The sequence below is a fragment of the Pseudorca crassidens genome, chromosome 13, assembly GCF_039906515.1.
Source record: "Pseudorca crassidens isolate mPseCra1 chromosome 13, mPseCra1.hap1, whole genome shotgun sequence".
Lineage (NCBI taxonomy): Eukaryota > Metazoa > Chordata > Mammalia > Artiodactyla > Delphinidae > Pseudorca > Pseudorca crassidens.
The window spans coordinates 30,206,255-30,226,009 of record NC_090308.1 but is presented as its reverse complement, the minus strand read 5'-3'; the positions used below and the strand labels follow the sequence as shown (position 1 = coordinate 30,226,009).

Sequence of the window (19,755 nt, the reverse complement as noted above, 5' to 3'; positions counted from 1 at the left end):
TTCACAACATCCCTGCGACACATGTATTTTATGATTATTAATTTATGGATAGGGAATATGAGGTTCATAAAACTAGAGACTGAACTGATTTTTTTTAGAGTATTAGGGGAGAAATAGATTTTAAAAAATTTTCCCCCAGCAGAAGTTTCTATTGAATCACTCACAAATCTGTTCTTAAATTTTCCTCTCCCCATGCAACAGTTATACTATCTCTTATTTTGTTAATGTATTTAACAAATATTTATGGGTTACCTATTATATGTCAAGTACTATTCAGAAGAGTGCAAGGGATAAAGGAGTAAAGTAAGCAAAAACATAATTCTAGTAAAGCGAGACAGAGAGTAAAGAAACAAATAAGTAGAATATATAATATTTGTATCAGATGGTATTAAATGCTAGATAATAAAAAAAGCAGGAAAGGGGAATATGGAGTGCCAGGATGCAAGAGGAACACAATAGGTTGGTCAGGGAAGACCTCACTGAAAAGGTGAATTTAAGAAAATATGACAATGAGGAAGTCACCAGCATTGCCGACATCTGCGGGAAAAAAATTTCAGTCAAAGGGAACAGTTAGAATAAAGACTGTAAGGCAAAAGGGTGCCTAGTATGTTTGAGGAACAGCAAATAAAGCCGGTCACTTGAATGGTGGGAAGGATGGAGAGAGCTTCAGAGAGGTGATAAGGGTCACATTGTAGAGGACCTTGTAAGCTTTGGTAAGGCTTTGAGTTTTGAATGGAATTATCACCATCTGATTTAAATTTTCAAAGGATCCCTCTGGATGCTACACTGAGATTAGTTTATGGAGGAACATAGATGGAAGTTGGGTGAGAGTCAGACTAAAAGATCATTCTGCTTGCTAGACTAAGATTAGTTTATGGGGGACCAATTTGGAAACAGCCAATGTGGCTTGTTTATGTAATTTCCCATTCATCTCAGCCTTCCCACCTCTTAAGACTTAGTTTCAAATGCAGTCCATGGAAACCCCTTCTAGCAGTCCATGCAGACAATTCCCATAGTTGGAAGTAGGAGGTTTTTACCTGAAAACTTACTTATGTGCTACTTGCGGAAAAGTGTGCTCCACAAGCTTTTATATTTCCTTGAATATAATCTATCAAAATCACTTTACTATTAGCATTCAGCTGTTTGACTATGGTGTATTTAGTTTTGGTTTTGCACTATATTTATCTTGCTTGGGGTTCACTAAACTTGAATCCTATCACAGATCTTCAGACACTGATTAATTTTTGCTGTTTTCCTTTTCTTTCTTTCTTCCTTTCTTTCTTTCTTTTTCTTTCTTTCTTTCTTTCTTTCTTTCTCTTTCTTTCTTTCTTTCTTTCTTTCTTTCTTTCTTTCTTTCTTTCTTTCTTTCTTTCTTTCTTTCTTTCTTTCTTTCTTTCTTTCTTTCTTTCTTTCTTTCTTTCTTTCTTTCTTTCTTTCTTTCTTTCTTTCTTCGTGTTTCTGTGTGGATAAATTTTATTGATCAGTCTTTAAATTCAAATGACTAATCCTTTTTCAGCTGTGCCCAGTCTACTGATAAGTCCACAGATAAATTTATTTCTGACATTATATTTTCAGTTCTATAATTTCCATCTTACATTTTCCATTTTTCTGATGAAATGTATCATCTATTCATGCATGTTGTTCACTTCTCCATAAGGCTCTTTAACATATTTGTCATGGTTATCTTTTAAAATCCTTGTCTGGTAATTCCAATATCTATGATAACTGTGAGTCTTCTTTTATTGACTAATTCTTCTTTTGGTTTTGTATTACATTACTTCCAGTTTCTTTTCCTGTCTCATAATTTTTTGTTTGCTTCACATGCTGTTTGTCTGTCTCTTTTAAGCTATACTTTCACTTGATCTACAGGTTTAGTTTCTTTATTCACTGCCAACACTTTTCTGCTACTTGTCTTTTCCTTTGTTTTATTGTCTCTCCTTGCATTTTTATCACATTAGCCTTTTTTGAATGCCTTGGAAGTAGTGAGCTATTTTATTGTGAGATAACCAAGACGCTGGTTCACAAGATACTTGCATCTATTGAAGTCTTAAGACCAACAAATACTCCGATTCTTCTATTTTGGAGAATTCTGGCTCATAGCAGAAAAAGATTGAGGAAAGGTATTATGAAGGATGAGGACTTGAAGAGCGGGTTAGATATTGACCAACAGAGAGGAAAAGGGAAGCATTTTTGACAGAGAGAACAAAAAACACAGGGATAAAGAAAAATAAATAGGACGTCTGTAGGTCTGTGAGGAGATGAATATGATGAGAGCAGTTATGTGAGGTCAGAGAAAATGCTGATGAAAGAAAAATTTTAATTCTCCTTTCCCTCCTTGCCATTTTCCCCTTAGGATTAAATGATATGAGTAATATAATATCCTCTAAACTATCTTCTAAACAGAGAGCTATCAATGATATTTCCTGCCCTAATATCTTTATATTTTAGCCTCTATGTTTAATAACCTAATCAAAATACAATTAGGTTGTTTTCCATTTAGACTTGACTTTTCCTTGACACTCTAGATTCTTACCTCTAAATGTCAAAACAAATGATATAAAAGTGATGAAAGAATTTCAGCCAAATGACTGTTTCATCTCCGAGGGATTAAATCACCAGTGTGAATAATTTTTCAGTGAATTGATTCATTTTTTTACCCAATTTGCCAATCAATAACGTTAAAATAATTGAAGTATCTGTGTAACTAGCAATGAATCATGAGACCAAAACTCATAATTTTCATTTTGTCAACTGCCAAGCTAGAAACTGTTTTCTCTTCCATATAAAACTTTGCATTCTCTTCTGTGACCTTTAAATTCTCGACTCTGTTGGACTTCTAACACATCAAGAGCTCCATCACTATTCTACAAAGCACAAAGAGTAATCACAAAAAAGTGTCTGCTCTGTGGTAAAAGGAATTCCTGACAGGTTCCTCCCTAAATAAAAATAAATGGAACGACTCCCGTAAAATTCATGTGGTCCACACAGAAATAGTTGGACTACATCAAGACCTCAAAAATGTCTGGTTAAAAACATGAGAACCACACTGGGATAAACTTCCTATTGATGCAATCTCTCAGATCATGGAATCCCCATTAAGAGAAGCTTATCACTGTCACCTTTGAGAAACACACTGGGCGAAACACCAAACAGTAAAAATAGAAATCATGTATTACGTGGAGGCACAGCAAAACTCCATTTTATCTCTAAATACTAAGATTCTCAGAGATTCATGTAATACGTGCATTTTGCCTCAAGAAAGGTGTTTCTTGAGTTACAAATTATGTAGGCATATTTTGCCCACGTGTTTTTGGTTCAGTATCTCTGACTTATTCGATTGTTGATAATCAGTGAAACAAAATGAAAATGTTCTTATTTAGACCCCTCTGTCTCCAAATCCTAGGATTTCAGCAGTGTGCTCAGCATTGGTGATGGAACTCTATCTTGACTCCCTATCTAATCTACGGTAGGGTGAAGGACCTACATTTATGAGAGGACTGGCTAGGACAAGGCTGCTCTCTGTGGCCTTGGAAAAGAAAAATTATTAGGTTGCCAAGGATTGAACTTATAATGTAGATTATGTAGAACTAAATTGCCTTTTAAGAAACTAGTACGAATGTAAGTAGTAGTATTTAAGACATCTGGGTGTTACTTAAACTTGAATAATTGTTATGGCAAAGTTTAGTCATAAAATCATTAAAATCACAGTATATGTACAAGTAAAAATATGATGGTGAAGATACAATGTCCAATAATTATGCTGTATTTGAATAGTGACCCCACACTTCAAGATAGCAGATAATATTTTAATGCTCTTGGAGCTATTTAACACAGAAACTTCTACTTTGCCCGTATGCTTCTTTAACTAGGCTATAGAAGCATCCATAAGAAATATATGAATTAGGCATACCCCTTATATAAGCACCTTAAAATATTACTTATGTCATCTTTCAATCTGTCTTCCTCCCTAAATTTTGGAGAGGGGCCATTTCTTTTTACATTTGCATCCCAGATTCTAACTCAGTTCTGTCATATCCTTTAATGAGCATTTATACATGCAATGTCTAGGCAACTGAGAATTCAGTATCCAGTTTATTTGCTTCTTTTTGCCATATATAAAAACAATGCATGGAAATGGAGCAGAAGTAAACAGGATGAAAGAAACATATTATCATACAAATATACTAATAAATTAGTTATTCCATGTAGAACTATTTAAGGCTGCTAAGTACCTTCACCAAGCTACTAACAGTTTATAGGCCACAGTTTGCATAATCGGAAATCTCTACGTACATAAATCATATAAAAGATTTCTGTAAAAGAGTATGGTGCATCTAATTTAATTGTTATGGCTTCATTTCTACGAATGGGCAGAATTTTACTCCTTATCAGTTGCCAAATACAGCCTAGCTTATGTAGTTCTGGTGTTTTATATACATTTTATGTGACAGGCATGGGGTTTTCTCAACAGCCTGTAACACCATAGCTATGGGTCAGGGATGTGGTTCTTGTGTTGTTCACAAGGTATTTCTGCAACTTGGATGCGGTTCTAGGTATCACTGATGTGGTTTACACATCTTAAAGAATTTTTTTTCATTTGTTGTTGTTGTTTTTTCTTCAAGGAGGGACTCATTTAGAATTGCTTACTCTGCAGGATTTGGGGTTGTCATATTGAAGAGAACAACCTTGTCATGTTAGGAGAGGAGCAACTAGTGTCTTTGATGGAAGGTTGACAAAGGTGTTTTGTCCCTGGAGTTATTTTTATTATATGACTACTGTGTTCTGCCAGGAGGACTGAGACCACCTACCCGTACATTGAAAAACACAGCTGAGATCTGTCTTTGTGACCCAGACACATGCCCTCTCAACTCTTCTCTGTCCTGAAGGAAAACATCACAGCCCAGGCCAGATGAAAACAAACACATTTTCCCCCGCTTTTTCTGTGGGAAAGATGAGCTGAAACCAAAGCTAATATATTTGAAAAATCTGGGAAAAAAACAGAACAGATTTTTTTAAAAGTCATTCCTTTAGCCCCATCGGTATGTTACTTGCAGGAGTCTTACAAAGAAAACTTCTGTTGAAGTGGAAAACACTGGAGGAAACCCATGTTATGTGAGACTTTAATTCCCTGGAGCTGGGAAAGGTGAAAGAATCAGGTCCCTATACTCTTGGACTGTTTTCATTCATTACCAAGAATGTTTATGCAATTGATTTTAACCACTTCATCAGGAATCCCCTTCATCTGCTTGGTACAGTTAACACAAATTGGTTGAAGCTAATTTTTAGAAGGTATACTGTTATATTATATAAAACCCATTCATGAGGAAAGACAAAGATGCAGAAGAGGAAGAAGAATTGACTTGTTCATTTTTTCATTCTCTGTATATCGGCACCCTTATTTCAACAATAGAGCCTTGCTACAACTTCATGGAATCTGTGATTTATGTCTCAATGCTTTCTTCTTGGATGGGACACATCTGGCACAAAATACCCAATTTTACACAATTAAATCACAGACCCTGGGCCAATCTTGTCAAACCATTGGCTCTTATAAAGTTAAATCACATAATATAATTCCTACACAACAACCTCTTCTATTTTGTTTAGTCACTCTATTCCTGGCAAATATAATTCAACAACACCAAAATGAAAATGGCTGGGCCACTTGGTATTTTGCATGTTGGACTCCCCCAACTTTCCACCAAAACAGAGGTTCATTTTTATCAGACTAAACAAATTAATTTAACAGAGTGAACTTTAGATCAGTATTTTTCTAGCTTTTTGGAGTTCGACTCACATTAAGAAGTATATCTTACCCCAGGTCCCATATATAACCTGACACAAATTTTCATGATAGAATACTCATGCTTATTTTTTTCCCCTAGGAACTAAATTTATTTTTTATTTTATCATATTCATTTTTCTTTCTTTTTATTATAGGAAGAATATTTAACATGAGATCCACCCTTTTAACACATTTTTAAGATGTACAATACAGTATTGTTAAGTATAGGCACCATATTGTATAGTATGCTCATGCTTATTTTATATAGTGCTCTTCAATATGGTCTGTTCTACTTTATTCATGTAAATTATTTGTTTGTTTTCACTACCCACGAATGTGTCATGAACAGTAATTTGAAATACATAGCTTTAGGTAACATTATCTATGAAAGCCTGACACAGAATAAAATTGCACCTAAGACCATTAGTAATAGCCAACCCTTATTGAGAACTGAGCTTAACACTTCTTTTATTTATTCATTATCCTACAAATCTCCATCCCAAGCATACATTTTATAGACGAAGGGCGTAGAGGGGCAAATATCTTACCAAAATTTACACAGCTAGTTAGTGACAGAGCTTTGATATGAACCCAGGACTACCCAGGTTCTTAGCCACTAAACTAACACCTAAACAGAAGGCTGAGTCTTGGCTCATGTCCTAGACCTAGAAATATTCTGTTGACCCCAGACTCTTGAAATTAGAGAAGATATTTATGAGGCCTTACATGGTTCTGAGAGGATCTCTATAGCTCTAAAGTATTTACAGCCTTCACAACAGGTCTCCACATTGTTCTGTCCTTCCATGGGCAGAAGAACAACTAGACACTTGTTTCATGGTTTTTTAAAAAAATAAAAATCCTAAATATGATGTCACAAAAATGTAAAGTTAGTTCACTACTTTATCTATGCTTATATATAAATATATCTCATCTCCAAAATGTATTCCCTTTGTGATGGGGAAAGTTACTTAAACTTTGTCTCATTTAAAGTGAGGATGCTCGTAGTGCTTATTCTGTAGGTTTGTAGTGCAGTTTAAATGAGTTAATGCACATAAAATAGTATAGTGCTTGGCATGATAGTCAGTGTGCTGATGAAAGCCTAGCTATTAGGACTTTTACATCTATACCCTCCTGTGAAGAAAAACTTTTCCGTATGACTAGTAGAGCTCTCTGTAAATGGAAAAATCTCTTCTCAAAGACACACACCCACTTACTAATTTGAAACTAACAGAAGTCTGAACAGAGTTTGAAAGAGATTTCTCCTTAAAAAATGCCAGAAATTTCCATCAACCATTTAAGTTAAACAGTGAATACATAGGTATTGTGCATTCAAAATCAAGTAGTAATAGTAACATAAAAGAAAAATCAGGGCTTCCCGGGTGATGCAGTGGTTAAGAAGCTGCCTGCCAATGCAGGGGACATGGGTTCAAGCCCTAGTCCAGGAAGATCCCACACGCCTTGGAGTAACTAAGCCCGTGTGCCACAACTACTGAGCCTGCACCCTAGAGCCTGCGAGCCACAACTACTGAGCCCGTGTGCCACAACTACTGAAGCCCACGCACTTAGAGCCCATGCTCCGCAACAAGAGAAGCCACGGTAATGAGGAGCCCGCACACCACAACGAAGAGTAGCCCCTGCTCACCGCAACTAGAGAAAGCCCGCACGGCAACGAAGACCCAACGCAGCTGAAAATAAACAAATAAAATAAATAAATTTAGTTTTTAAAAAAGAAAGAAAAATCAGAGGATGCTATGAAAAAAGAAATAAAGAGGATTAAACGATACAGAGGATTGTTAACACATTATTCCAGAATAGTTTTTTCTATTCTTAAGGTATGGCGCTCATGGTTTGTAGGCAGCTGTACATTCTGTATGAAAGACTTTTATACACTTTAATATAGAAGTCCTTAAATCTTTTCTTCATGTGTCTTCTGGATGTAAACTATTGTGATACCTTATATTCCGAGACTCTGGGATTTGAAAAGGTGATCTGTGAAGAATTCTAAACCATGAGATTTATGTCAACAACATAATACTACTCATTTCTGGGTAGAGAACTAATTTTGAGATCCATTTGGATCTAGGCTTTCAGAACAATAAGCTCATGAGAGTCAAGGACAGTGATAAATGGATATTCTAAGGATTGTAAAGAATCTAATGAAGAGACATAAGTTCTCTGGGTGTCCAGTGGCCATTTACTGCCTCTGCTCTTGTGAATGTTGTTGATAATAATGATGAGGAAAGTCTTTATCTCCTGGATAACTTTGACCACAGGGATAAAACTAAGTCTCTTCAAATTTTCTTTCCTTAATTTTTAAAATGAATTTTTGATGGATGAAAGGTGCTTTAGGGATGGTATCTCTGGAAGCAGCGGGCTGTTCTCACAGGTTGGGGACAGGCCTGTGTGGCTTGCCTTTGCAGCTCCCCACAGTGTTATGGCAAAGACAAGTTAGGCTTGGCCTGGAAAAATAGCTCTCTGCCACTCTCTGGATGTGTGCATCTTCAGGGCACAGGCTGCCAAGACAAACAGGCACCATCAGATTCCTTTCTACCTCCCACAGAAGAATGGTCTTATTGAGGATGACCTCTAGAATGGGGAGAAAGGATTCATTCACCCATCACTGCCTTAACCCTCCCAAATTCTTAGACCCCTCACTTGAACCCTGCAGGGGATGCAGACAATCAGCAAAAGAATGTTTTGGTAAACAGCATCTTTCAGACAGTCCTTCATCAGTGAAAAATGAAGACATACCAGAGCTCTGCTGTGGACAGGTTCAAGAAAGTCGGGAAAGCTGGCTTTTTAAATGCCACCTTGCTGCTGAGCATGGCATTTATAGACCTACATATCCAAGCAGATATATTTAATCTAAAGGCACTCACTAGCAGGATGTGAGATTTGCCCTTGCTGTTCGATAAGAAGTGTCAGAATGTTAAGGGCTGGAAAAGATCTCAGAAATTAATTAATCCAACCCTCTTTCCACATAAAACATGCCTTGCTTGTGGCCCAATAATTCATAATCACTCAAGAAAATGCTTACTGTATGAAATTTCTCAAATAGTTTCATAAATTTGTCTACCATTCCCCAACAGTTTTTGAAAACATTTATTTTAAAAGGCAATGGGCCTAAGTAACCTGTTAATTCTGATGCATGCAAACTGTGAGACAAATGAGAAAATACTTTGAATTTGGGGAAGGAAAAATCTATTATTAAATATATGCACTGCAAGTATCATTATTATAATTATCTGATTCTAAAAGCATTTTTCTTTGGTCGTGTTTTCAAACTAATAAGCCAAAAGCAATTATTCTTCTCGCTGGCTGATGTGTTCTAAGCTCTAAACTTGGTACCTTGAAGCACAGGAAAGAAGTGAGAGGCATTTCTTGCTCACAGAGATGTGGCAGCAGTGAAGGTATTACAATGCATTCAGGAATCGGAGAAGAGAATGATGGATAGACAGAGCCAGATCGCACAGCGCCTATCAACAGGACTCTGAGCGAAAATGGAGATCAAGGGTAATTGGGGAAAATCTTCTGGAAGAGATGGGATTTGAGTTTGACTATAGCTACAAAGGGAAATCTTTTGTTTTTACTCCATTTACCATGGTCCTCAGCATAGAGAGTCTCTGAAGCATGAATTGTTATGAAAGAGCTACTTCTGACCACTTCACTGAATGAAATAACCAGCAAGGGAATAATGTGGGTTTTACAGACCACACATCCACTAGTCATTGATTGGATCTCCTGGTCCCTAACGTACTGTTTCACTTACCAGTTCTGTTTTCTAAGTTTAAATACAACACCTGATGGAAAGAAATGTAGGTTTAGAAGCACTGACACAACAGTGAAGCAAAAATCATATGACTTCTTCAATTACAGTATTTCATAGCAGTTTAGCCCCCCATCCTAAGTGTACTTTTCAGATTTTCCCATATTAAGTTGCTCATCAGTAGTTAACATGTAAAAATAAATGTTTTTGAACTTAATGACAATGTCGCAACAGGAACAACAACAGCAAATTCAGAGAACGAAAGGTCTCGACTGAAGTTTGTTCAGCAGCTGAGCTTAGTGTACAAGGGAAATCACTGACCACCCCATCGTATGAAAGTATTTATAAAATTATGCCACACATGCATAATTATATGCACAAGTCAGCATGTTCACCACTCTACCCAGCAAATTTTCAAACTCATTTCAGATACATCCTATTAGGTTACCCAAAGGCAGATTGCGTTCGTCGCTATTTATGAAATGTAAAGATATATACTTTACTGAAACCTGGGATAAATAAATATATGTGTGTGTGTCCATTTGTAGTATACACACATACATATAAATATATAGTAGCATACAAATCTATTTATAGCATGCACACATACCCACATTTTCCTGAAATGTAAGTATTCACTTAAACACATGAAATACCTTTTCATTGTAGAATTAGCTACTGAAGCAAATATTTTCATAAGTGAACGATGGTTTCAAGGTTTAGAATAAATCTGTACCTTATCTTGCAAATGAGTTGACAGGATCTAAAAATGTTGACCCATTAGAATCTCTATGACCTATAGACTGGTGCATTAGTTATCTATTTCTGCATGTCAAATTACCCCAAAACACATGACTTAAAACTAATCACGTATTATCTCTCACAGTTTCTGTGGGTCATGAGTTTGCAAAGGGAAAGTAGGGACAGCTTGTCTCCATTCCATGACGCTGGGGGCCTCAGCTGGAAGACTGAAGTCTGGAAGTGGAATTATTTGAAGCTTCTTTTGCTGACACTTAAGGCTTGCTGCTGGCGTCTGCCAGTAGCTTAGCCGAAGCTTCAACCAGAACATCTACATATGGCCTCTCTCGTATGAAGACTAGGCTCCCAGGCAAGCATCCTGAGAGAAAAAGCCAGCTAGAAACCTCATCCTTTTCATGACCTAGCCTCAGTAGTCACGTAGCATCGTTTTTACATACTACATTGATTGGAGCTTTCACAAGCCCCTGCCCAGATTCAAGTAACAGCAGACATAAATACAGGTCAGTAGTTACTTCTCATTGGGAGGAAAGGTGAGCTAGTTCTCCGGAATGGCTCTCGCAGGTCTTCTGAGGAAATGGGTAATGTTCTACTTTTGAACCGGGAGAGAAAGATTGTGTGAGTGTTCTCGCTGCATCTCTTCTCAAAACTCTCAAAACACACCTGAACATATTCATCCTAAGGGATCACCATTTTTCTAAAATTACAGTTTAACCTTCTTAGTTTGTCACAACAGCCTATGTCTCCTCCAGCCCCTGCCTACCTCACCAGTCTTATCTTTCACCTTCTATCCTACACCTGATTTTTATTACGTGTAAACTTTTTTTTTTTTTTTTTTTTTTGCGGTACGCGGGCCTCTCACTGCTGTGGCCTCTCCCGTTGCGGAGCACAGGCTCTGGACGCGCAGGCTCAGCGGCCATGGCTCACCGGCCCAGCCGCTCCGCGGCATGTGGGATCTTCCCGGACCGGGGCACAAACCCGTGTCCCCTGCATCGGCAGGCGGACTCTCAACCACTGCGCCACCAGGGAAGCCCTACATGTCAACTTTTTATTCAAAATAAAAGGCCCAAACAGACTAAGATTAGAGGTTGGTGGCTCAAAACTATTCCATTTTGGACTGGTTTACATTAAACCTTGGTCTTTTGTATCTGAACCCTCTATTTGTGTATTTGGCTTTTTGTTGTTGTTGTAATCGTTGTGCTTCTCAGCACTCCTTTGTCTGTTCCTTGAGAGTAAAGCCATGAATACAATCCCTGAGATGATGACGATTCTTCAGGTCTTTCCTGGAAGCTAGAGAGGAAAAATGTGTTTTACACATTTGAAAAGTTGGAAATAGCTATTAAGGCTCTGGATTTATTCAAACCACCGATGTCTAATTTGTAAAATTCTTCACATGGTGTTGGGCATAGAAAGCTGTACTAAAATGTTTGAAGGTGTTTACTTCTCTGAATTTTGTATGTGTTTTTGGTCGTTTCCTTGAAGGGCACTTCTAGTGAGCACGGCTTGTGCTCGGTGTTCCTTTTGGCTAAAGGTACAACCCTGTACTGACTTTTTGGTCAGAACATATTTCTTATGTTCCAACCTGTCAACAAGTCTTTGTTTAGCAACTCTTGCGTGCCAGGCACTGTGCTAGGTCCTTGGTATTTTGTGGTGAACAAGATTTCCGTTATTTCTGCCACTATGAAGTTATAGACTTGTAATTATACAGAAAGCCTTGGTTTTGTTATATTTAAACCGAAAACAAGATTATTTTATGATTGTCTTGAAAATTTATAAAAAGGATGAATTCCTTTACAACTTTCTACTTACGCTTTATGAGGGTTTGACTATCTGATCCATTTACAAATATAGGACAGACTTCAACTGAAAAGAAAGGACAGAAAAGAAAAGAAAAATCACATGAAAAAAGTAACACTAGGAACTTATTACTAAATAGGTCTAAGTGATTATGGGTAATCTGTTAGCCAGCCTTTTGTTCCTCGTGCTAAAAAACTGTGGTTCATGAAATGAAAAAGGTCCAATGGCAGCGTCCTAGACCTCATGTTTCTTGTATAAAGTACACTTCAAACTGGATGTTTTGGCTTCCTGTATGTTTGAGAACATCTTGTTTCTTACCAACATAGAGTAAACATAACATTTAATAAGAGTTTGTCACAGTTGATAGAGTACTGATGCCTTTTGATGCCAAAAGGCACCAGTGACCTGGTTCTAAGATGGCTGTAGATACTCAAAGCTGCAAAGATGATAAAATCCATTCTGCAACATTTTTATGTTTATAGGAGATAAATAACTTCTGTGCATCAGTTGTATAAACCAGTAAAATAGTTTTAAATGAATTTTACTTACACATCAATCTTCTTTTCTCAGCCACAAACAACACTGCTTCTCTTAATTCCAACTCTTCGTCCAAACCATGGAGGGAAAAAATAGTATTTGATAAAACTGAATTGTTGTATCAATCCTAAATACATCCACTCTTTATTTCTTTTTTGGAATTGCTGCGAAATAAATGTCTTCTATTAAGTTTTGGAAATTTAAGTGGTTCTCAAGAAATAGTCCCTCAGGTAAAAACAACAGTAAAAGAGCCTAGAAATCTTCTTATAAATCACTACCTGACTGGTTTTTCTCTCCTGTAAAAACAAAACTCATAGAAAACTGACCTGAATTCAGTATTTAAGCCATTTTTCATATAGAGATAAACTTTCCAAGTAACTTTGAGGCAATTTGGAAGGCGTTTCTATCTTAATTAATTTTCCTAAGAGTTTTGTGGAAATGTTAACTTTCTTAGATTAAGAAACATACCACAGTTTTTTCTAATTATCTGTTATATACACTGTATGTGTATGTGTGTGTATATATATGTATATATATGAAGTATTTATTTATAAAAGAACAAGGCAGATCTGAGAGAGAAAAATGGACAGTTTATTTTGATGTCTGTGCTCCTAAATACTATCAAAACATCCTCTTTTGCTGCCTATTCAAACATTGGTAAATTACTTAGCAACAACAGCATATATTTGGGGCATATTTTGTAGTTACCACATCAGTGTCAGGGATAAGAAATATTATCAGTTATGTACCTTCCAAAAATACCACCTTATCAAAAAAAAAAAATATTGCACCAAGTAGGTCAACCATTCATTAAAGTCTGGGGTGAGAGCAGTCACAGACTCATGTCAAGAGAAAGTAGGGCTAGCACAAGGTAGAGAAAAGTACTTTGTCTGCAGTAGACTGAATACTAAAATTTGGATATAGAAGAGGAAATTGCTCCCTCGTCAACGTTTTTTTTTTTGTTTGTTTGTTTGTTTATCTTTAAGCATTCATTCACCTGACAAATATTTATTAAATGTCTACTACGTTAAAGACACCAGTCCTGGGAGTTGGGGCAATTGGGGAATTGTTGTTCAAAGGATATAACGTTTCAGTTATGTTAGATGAATAAGTTCTAGAGACCTGCTGTACAGCACAGTGCCTTAACGATACGATATTGTGCTCTTCAAAGTTTGTTAAGGAGGCAGATCTCATGTTAAGTGTTCTCACCACAAAATAAATAAATAAAAAATAAAAAGACACAAGGAAACTTTGGGAGGACTTGGTTATGTCTTGATTGTGGTGATGGTATCATGGTTTGCCTATGTCCAAACTCATCCAGTTATACACATTAAAATGTGCAGTTCTTTGTATATCAATTATAGCTCAATAAATCTGTTTAAAATTTTACAAAAGAAAAAAGACACTGTTCTGGGCATTTGGGCATAGCCGTAACAAACCTTCCTGGATCTTACTTTCTAGCAGAGGAGAGAGAAAAATCAACATCATAGAGTATCAGTTAGTGATATGCTAACATCGCCAGTGACACATCTTAAGGTTTGAGTTTATTAACATCATTATCACACACGTAAGCATAGCGTCACTACCTTAAAATGACTTTTATTCAACACTCGTATAAAGAGCCACTAGGTCAAATACTACCCAAAACAAGTTAAAGATGCTAGCTCTGTACCCTGGAGGCATTTGTTACAGAAGAAATTGCCACAAGTCAACAGAAGAACATCAAAGTTGTGCAAAAGTTACACAGTTAATTTGCAATCAACGATGGGTCCTATGGAATGTGAGATATTATAGAATGTACAAACACAGAAGTGATATGGAGGTTGCCTATCTTGTTCCATGGGTCAGAAACTGACCTCTTCAAAATTTTCACCAACAAAGGAACAGACTTTCATTTAACTCAGTGAGTTGCCACAATATTTTCCCCTGACTCAATTATTCGAAGAACTCTTACATAATCTTTTGACACTTTCTGTGGCAGCGGAACCAAAGGTTGGCATGAACAAGAAGACTCCTTCCTGGGATGAAGGCCCAACGCAGGACATGTTTATTGTTCTCATCAATTCTGTCTTGCTTGCAAAGAAAACTCCAGTATGGGGACAGGGTATCAGGAAAATGAAAACCAGAAAACAAAGTGTAGCTGATCTCGTTCGAACTGAACTTGCATCCTGGATCTTCCTACCTGAGCCATTAACCATGTTCCACATTATGACTTTGCAAATTCAGGTGATAACAATTTGTGGACTTCTTATTTTAAATTGCTGAGCAATAATAAAATGGGCACAATACATCTCTAATTGGGCAGAGTCTTGTATCAGGTGATGTCATAGGGTGGTGCTGGTCAAATAATGGATTACCGTTTCTTAGGTACCAGGTCAGTGCGTGATACAATCAAGGACAGCGGTGTGTCCTGTAGTTCATAAGGCTGCAGCTAAATGCTCTGAGTCGGAGTTCCTCGGGATGAAGTAGTGAGCAGGAGAGGAAATGAAAATGTTAGTGTTCATATTAAATGGAAATATGTTACCTGGAATCAACCACAGAATAACTCATTGTATTAGCAGGTAAATTAGCTATCCCACAGTGGATCTCAGGGTCTCAAGGTGATGGGAAAGAGAGCAGGTAAATTTAGCTGGAGGGAAGGAGAATAAAAGAGAGAAGGGGAAAATTAAGGAAGCTTTCCAATCCAGAGAGGTCGTCTTTGGGTGGTATGTAAATGAGTGATTCTCTGGGCACATACAGATACCATTAGCAGACTGGGTCCCCCACAGGGAGAGAGGGAGAGTAGCTGTCAAAGTGGGGTGGGTAGAAAAGCAGCTCTTCCTCTTTCTTTGTTTTGCTAGAGGCCAGACCTCTCTGTGTGACATGAGTGGCAAATTTTCAGCTTTCATCTGGATTCTTAACAACATAGATACACTGTTGATGGTCATGAATAATCTAACAAAGATGAAAGTATAAAATGCAGAAGCCATCAAAATCCTTCCGAGACTGAGGGGGAAGTAAGCTAATACTAATAGGAATGAGCTGAACACATCTCCCCAAGCCACATAGTCCTTTCTGGACACACTCAAAGACTCAGCTCCTTGTCTTCTACAGGAAAGGCATAGAATGCCCGCCAGTAAAACTACTTACCATGCACTCTGCGAGACCCCTATTCCTTTCCAGAGGGTCCAGCTCTGTGCTAAAAAGCACAAGGAAAAGCACATGGTTTGGAAAGAAAAGTTGTTGATGTCTCTTCTCCCCAAAGGTACTTCAAGCCATAAATGAACACACACAATCTGTGTTTATTTTCTTTTAAATATATTTTTGAAAATATGCTGTGATCCAAACTATGTGTTTTCAATTTTGCCTGCCATTCCATGACCATGAGTGATGTATTTTATCCATATTCATAACCGGGCACAAACTTTCTTTTCATAGCTCACTCTGCAGTATAAATTCTGGCGGCCGGGAGGAATTTCCTTGTGTAGCCCGCATCTGGTAATCCTTTACCGGGGGCCTGGCTCCGAATCAGTGTTTGCATTCCTCCAATGGCTCAGGTTAAATGTAAAGGAATGAGGTATTTGGGTCTTCCTTCAGAAAATTAACTGCATTTACTTGTCTCAGGTAGGATAGGACAGTATGTTCATAAGCTCTTGCTAGCTTCAGGAATGTCTAACCTGATTTCCTGTCATAAATATTTCATTTAAAAAAAAAAAGGCTTTAGAAATATGCCAGCTCAAACTCAGTGCAGACCCTTCCAACACCAGTGCTCTGTGGCAGTGGGAAACCAACACCAGAAGGTCATGGGCATCCCCACTGTCCTCCTCTTCATCCCCAGTGTGAGGGAAAGCCATTCCCCCTTGGGGTTTCTTCTGGGTGGTAGAGGTAGAATTGTGGGTGGTAGCCCAGTGTGTGTGCAAAGCTTGGAGAGGAGGAATGTTTACTAAGGGATGACTTCAAAGCTGTCTTACAGAGAAAGTGTCTGTCCCCATGTCCACCCCTGCTCCAGAGAATAGGGTTTTACTTTCAGGTAGGAATCTTGGTTGGTTCTCTCTCCTTGGAGTGACTCCTAACAGCCCCTTTCCTCTCACTTTGATGAGGTGACACTGACCCGTCACAGGTTCATCCTGGTGCCCAAGCTTGGAAGGTACCATCCAATCCGCGCCTGTGGGCTGATACCTGAGACGAGCTGACCTTTGGGAGTCGAGTTGCCTCCTAGGTTAAACAGTGAGCCCAGGGTGTTTTGCTTTTCAGAGTTCTTCTCCCAGTCTCATCTTCCCACTTGGCTCTCCTTCCTGGGGCTGCCAGTGAACTGAAACTGAGAGGCTATGAAAACATACACAGGACAGAGAGGTAAAGGAAGGGCACAGGGTGTTCTGCTGGTTTCTTGTTCTCGCCTTTCTTTACGTGGCCGTCCTACCCCAAATAAGATATCCTCCTGCTTCCTTTGATTTGCCTTAACTGGGAACATAAGGTCAACTTTGGGAAGGAAGAAAACAGATGTATTTAAATCCACTAGGAAGAAGCCACAGAATGTTCCTTCTTTCCGAGGGTAAACAGGAGCAGAATCAGGGTGTTTTTATCATACATTTCCCAGATGCAGTTCTCAGGTTTCCCTCAACGCAACTCAGGAATATCCTGTTTTTACTATTAAACTTGGGTTCATTCATGTAGAGTTGTTTCAATCGCTGTTTTGAGTGTTTTCAAACTGACTGGCATAAAGTTAATAACACAGACGAAGGGCAGCTGTGTCAACAGAGGCCAAGAAATTATTGAATGGCCAATTCATTGATGATATTTATAACTCTTGTCTGTGGATAATGTGCAGTATCATCAGAAACAACAAGTAGTGGAAGGTTGATCTACATACACAAAAGATAATTCATCAGTCACCTTCATATTAGTAACTTGGATATGTGTCTCTTTCCAGAACAAATCTATATTCTGCTTCACCCATCAATTGTATACTCAGTTGTGTATCTAAAAAGGATTAACGAGCACCTACATTTTCTGGGAACTGTGTGCCACTCAAGGGATACAAGATATGACTTTCTTCCTTAGTAGATAATACAGGTGAGCAAACCAACAATTATGATACAATGCTATAAATATAAATTTGGAGATGTGCTTAAGGTGCTACAGAAATAAGAGGTATATATCTATGTTGTATTGGGAAGTAGGGTCTGTGAAAAAGTTTCTCTGTAGAAGAAAACTTTGGTTTACTCCTAACTGATGGATAAGATTTCCCAGGCCAGCATGGGGTAAGGAGTGTGGTGGGTTGTTCTAGCATGTGCAAAGGCATGCATACATATGAAAGAGTATTAGGAATCTGCAGAACCCATAGTGTGCTAAGATTGGAGTTTAGTATTACTTTGGGGACACCCAGAGTTAAGGTGGAAAAGTGTACTCATTTTTCATGATTCATGAAAACTCTTTGATGCCATTCTATGGGATTTGCAAGTATCCTGACATCATCACCTTCCTTGGGAAGCCGATGCAAGGTTTTATCAGAAGAATGATCTACAGTTATCATTTTAGAAATATCATTCTGGCTGTAATATTGAGGACTGATTAAGAAGAGAGGGGCAAGAGAAGACTCAGGGAGGATATTAAGTAGCTACCAAATTGGTTTTCAAATAAAAGGAATAACTCTACAGCCTTGAAGGGGAATATGCTATAAAGTTCAGTGCCCAATTTGGGGAAAGGGTGGGTACCCGAGTGAGGGAAATGTCAAGAATTGTAAAAGGTCAAACATTTTACACTACTTCCAAGCTAACAATTTAACCTGCCATAGTTTCATGGATGCTGAGAGCAGACACAGTCTCCTGTGTCAGAGACAAAGGAGAGTTTAATCCTCATAGCAATAGCAGTAGTCAGAGTATCTGCATTTTTGTGCCAGTACCCTGAGCCTCCATGTCCATAGGGTGCCATAAAGAAGGACCAGATGTCACTTGCACACACAACAGATTTCATTACTGGAAAAGAACCCTGCATTTAGAGAGCCTAAAATTTTTATCATGAGCATTAAGCATGCATGCCTTTTTCTCTAGAGGAAGATACTATCTATATCTTCTAAGACTATGAGCAAATCCGCATGCTGTGCCAGAGAGAGACACTACTTCTATCTTTCAAGACTCTTCATTCTACACACGTTCTTGTAAAGACAATCTTGAAGAGTGGGCACTCAATGTCTGGCTTGCAAGATTTGCAGAAATGCAAGACACCCGCAGAGAACTGTTTCGCAACAGAAACACCCAAGAAAAAGAAGAAATTAGAATGACTTCCGGTTCTGTGGCATGAACAGCAGGTGAAGAAATTGTAGGAACAGGAGGAGAAGTTTGGTTTCACGTATGTATCAAAGCTGAAATGGTAAAGAGCATGACACAAAAGAGTCTTCAGTATCACAATCATATGTGACAAACAGTTAACCTCTAAGTTCATACAGAGTTTAGATTTCGTAGTAAAGAATCTCCTTAACCAGTATAGTCCCTTCTGGAAGAAATTCAGAACTTTTGCCAAGTTTGAACCAATTGCCAGCTTGGATATCTTGACCTACCTGTCCTTCTGGCCTTGTAAGAAGAATCAGTGAGACTAAGAGAAACCATTGCAAGAGCAGAATTAGAAGGAAACACATAATTCAGTCTTTGACACGCTTTATGAGAACTGTAGATCCTACTCAAATTTCCTCGGACTAGGGGCACGGACAGTTGTCTACAGGCTGTTATCATTCACAGGGCATCCTCCAACCTAAAAGAAAGACCACTGAGTTTGTCATGAGCTGAACAATGATTTCGGAGACCCTCACACATCTATTTGCAGCCCCACTGTAGCCCTGATTTCTGAGTTGTAATTCTGGTCACAGTTGTTCATCTCATCCAATAAACCACAAGTTTCTAAAACTAGGGAGTGTCTTATTCATCTTTATATTTTTCTTGCACCTACCTTCAGTCTGATTATGTTACATAAATCAGAAATGAAAAATCTATTTTAAGTTTAACCTTTGCATTTTAGAAGCTCCTTTGTCCTCCAAACCATATATCTTGGATGCCATCCAAAAAGTCAAATTATCTTCAGAAATTAAGTAGAATGGCACAAACAGTTTCTACAAGCAAGAATTAGAAAATCTTATTTATAT

The 19,755-nt window shown here is 38.0% G+C and overlaps 1 protein-coding gene across 5 annotated transcripts in view; it reads left to right on the top strand.

Annotated features, from left to right (window-relative positions):
* LOC137204532 (uncharacterized) overlaps positions 1-19,755 on the top strand; it is a 285,170-nt gene that overhangs the window by 245,836 nt on the left and 19,579 nt on the right. Inside the window, exon 6 of one of the 5 annotated variants that reach the window (XR_010933677.1) lies at positions 17,551-17,598. The exons of 3 other annotated variants lie outside the window; for them this stretch is intronic. The gene's annotated coding sequence lies outside the window, so the exon portion shown is untranslated. Of the gene's footprint in view, positions 1-15,734; positions 15,784-17,550; positions 17,599-19,755 lie in introns of those variants that run through there. One more of the 5 variants, XR_010933680.1, reaches the window with a different exon arrangement.